Source organism: Triticum dicoccoides, chromosome 3B, assembly GCF_002162155.2.
Source record: "Triticum dicoccoides isolate Atlit2015 ecotype Zavitan chromosome 3B, WEW_v2.0, whole genome shotgun sequence".
NCBI classification, from domain to species: Eukaryota; Viridiplantae; Streptophyta; class Magnoliopsida; order Poales; family Poaceae; genus Triticum; species Triticum dicoccoides.
The window spans coordinates 784,018,169-784,021,392 of NC_041385.1; the positions used below are offsets into that span (position 1 = coordinate 784,018,169).

Consider the following 3,224-nt stretch of genomic DNA (forward strand, 5'->3'; position numbering starts at 1 on the left):
TTCAGGAAAAATGTGCCTGCTGTTCTAAAATGTCTGAAATGTTTTCTTTGACCTTGAATTCCATGTTGAATAGCCAACTCAATGTAATCAAATTAAAATAACAAGTCTGCTGATCTAATACAACCACTACCAGTGACGGGTTGTTAAACTATTGTCATATCCTTATCTGTAGTTGACTTTGACTTAAGCTTTGAATCAGTGGCTATTGATAAGCAGCCATCACCAGTTAGCAGAGGAAAATAAGAACTGAGGTTCAAGTACATCATTAGCAGTGGCCTCCTAATCTGCTTCTATCAGGTTTTCTGGAGATTTGCCTCACTCTAACCAAAGCCATGGCCTCCAAACAGATGGTTCATATGAACCAAGGACAAGGGGAAAGAAGTTACGCTCGCAACTCCGGTATTCAGGTATCCTATTCTTTGACACTTGGCTTCTCAAAACTGTCCTCCAGGGAATTCATAATATGACTATATATCTGAAATTCAAAAGAAAAAATGAGGAAGCTAAAAAGCATGCTATTTAGCTGAAGACTACTAGATTTTCTGAAGACAGTTCAAATTGACTGCAGAACGCTCAGCAGAATAGGATGAAACTGCTGATAGAAAGAGCCATCATAGACTTCAGCAGCAGCACCTTGTTACCTGACAAGATGGTGATCGCGGACTTGGGCTGTTCCTCTGGCCCAAACGCGCTGGCACTGGTGTCGGTCGCTGTCGAGGCGATTCATGTTTACTGTCTTCAGTTCCAGCAGGCACCACCGGAACTGTGTGTGTTCCTCAACGACCTGCCTGACAACGACTTCAACACGGTGGTGAAGAGCCTCGTCACACTCCGTCGAATCAACGACCCTGTGGTCGTGACGGGTGTCGCACCGGGATCCTTTTATGAGAGGCTCTTCACTAGTAGCTCCGTGCATCTTGTGTGCTCGTCCAGTAGCCTGCACTGGTTCTCCAAGGTATGAGTGTGACACTGCTTGATGGATCGATCCATTGCATTAACTTGCCAATTTTCTAATCAAAACCTTTATCTTCACAGGCTCCTGAAGTTCTAACAAGGAACCAGATCCCGGCTTACTACATCAATGTGCATGCTAGGCGTGAAAAGCTCCCTATGGTCCTTGAAGCCTATGCACAGCAGTTCAGGAAGGATTTCAGACATTTTCTGGAACTGAGAGCCAAAGAATTAGTCCCAGGAGGCCAGATGGTTGTTTTCATTAGATGACGAGTGCATTCTGATGGCGTCACGCCCTTTCTGATGACGAGGCATTCTGGAATCGCCCTTTCCATTAGTCCCGGGCATTCTGATGACTTTTTAAGCCACCTAGACAGTGCACTCGTCACCCCAAGCTGGATCGCCAACCAGATAAGAGCCGTGTACGAACAGATAGTTGTGCAACATTTTGGGGATGTGATGGACGAATTCGTGAGGATCGCGGAGCGGCGCTGGAGCCTGGACGGAAGCTTGCTGCAGGAAGAGCATGCTGGATTAGCTATGCTGACTCTGTCGATCGCCAAGGCATGATAGAATGATGGATTGATGATCATGGCCGGCGGTGTGACTGCTTGGTTTCCCAAAGGTACGCCATATTTGAATGAGACTGAGCCGTTGATTTCTTCAAGGCAATGATGTCAACAGTTTCCTTTGGTCTTGTTACTCAGGATGGTGAGTTGGTGGCTGGTTTACAAGGCAACAACATGTTCACACTTCATTAATCGATTTACATATTGGAGTGGGTTCTCTTGTGTCATACTATGTGATTGCTTCTCTTCTAGTATGTTTATAAATTCTATACTTCTGTATTATTCTGTCATTCGAATAGACTGTTTTATATATTGTAAAAATGCGTGACTCATTTATCCAAGTACATGTTCACGCTACAGCCTTATTCTAGCTCTCAGTTATCGCTCCAGCTCATTTTTTCATTGTCTTAACTCTTTAAGTGTTCTTTACACATTTGACCATAACTCAGGCCCGTGGCTCGCTTCGGTACAACCCTCCTAAACACATCAATGGAGGACCTTCATAAGAAAGGGTAGGATAATCTTTTCTTAACTTTTTTGAGTGGTTGATTTTTTTAAATACGTCAACCATCCACCGAAGTGTATACACCGTACGCCTACTGGGCCGGCCCATTAGTGACCGATGTAGAGAGTGCGGCCGTTCATGGGAGGTAAAAATTCACAAAGTAAGTACATGCACATTCTAGGAATCGAACCATGTACCTCTTGCACGTGAGGGTGAGTGGGTCACCGGCTGGGATGATTAGTGTCTAAAACATTAGAAGCGTTCAAACTTAAGAATTACGTTGTCCGGATTTATTGTGCCTACCACAGACTCTACAGTATTGCCAAAACAAAGGCACATCAGGGCCGATTTTTTGTTTTGAATCTGCCCAATTAGTGAGCAGGATTAAATGGTTTTAACAACTGTAAATTAATTGCCAAACGTCCTTGCATCCATCAACGCTCCCACATGCATTGCTGCACCACACGCATATATTGGCTGCATGGCGCATGGGCCATCTCCCAATCAGACCGCAACTTTCTCTTAACTGCTTGAAATTAATTTTCATCGATTAACAAACTGGCTATTAAGTCAGGCGTAGGGAATAGCAACCAGCCTTACAAAAGTGGACTCCCTCTAGCCTAGAAATCCCGGACATAGCTAACACCAACGTAGAATCCGGACACATTTTCAATTTTTTCGAACATTTGTTGGAAATTCTGAATAAAATTTTAAAAATCAAATAATGTTTGAAAATCCAACAATTTTGTAAACAACTCACATTTTGAAAACATCATTGTTCTAAAAAAGCATTAACATTTTTTTAAAATTTTGAACAATATTTTCTAAAAGCATGAACAATTTGAAAATTTTAAAGAGAAATGTTAGTTCAACTTGAAAACTTTTCTTGTTGAACAATTTTTTTAATACAACTTGAACACTTTTCTTTTTGGCTTATGCGGCAAATGTAAGTGCCTACCATTGTGCCTACCATTGTGTGTGTGCCTTCTATTGTGTGTGTGCCTTCTATCGCAGTGTACTCCTGCAAGATGATGGGTTCTAAGTGACAGATTGTATGCGTATTTATAGTGCTTGCGACCATATTGGTGGCGTTGGACTTGTTGACAATGTCAAGTGGATGCTTAAATATTTGAGTTAATTATCCTTTTGCCCTCAGTGGTGTCCATCTGCTCAGTTTTGCCATCAGATGCAAATGCTCA

At 42.5% G+C, this 3,224-nt stretch overlaps 1 pseudogene; it reads left to right on the forward strand.

The window, feature by feature from the left end:
• Positions 1-263: 263 nt before the first annotated feature.
• Positions 264-1,792, forward strand: LOC119282223 (annotated as a pseudogene).
• The last annotated feature ends 1,432 nt before the right edge of the window (positions 1,793-3,224 follow it).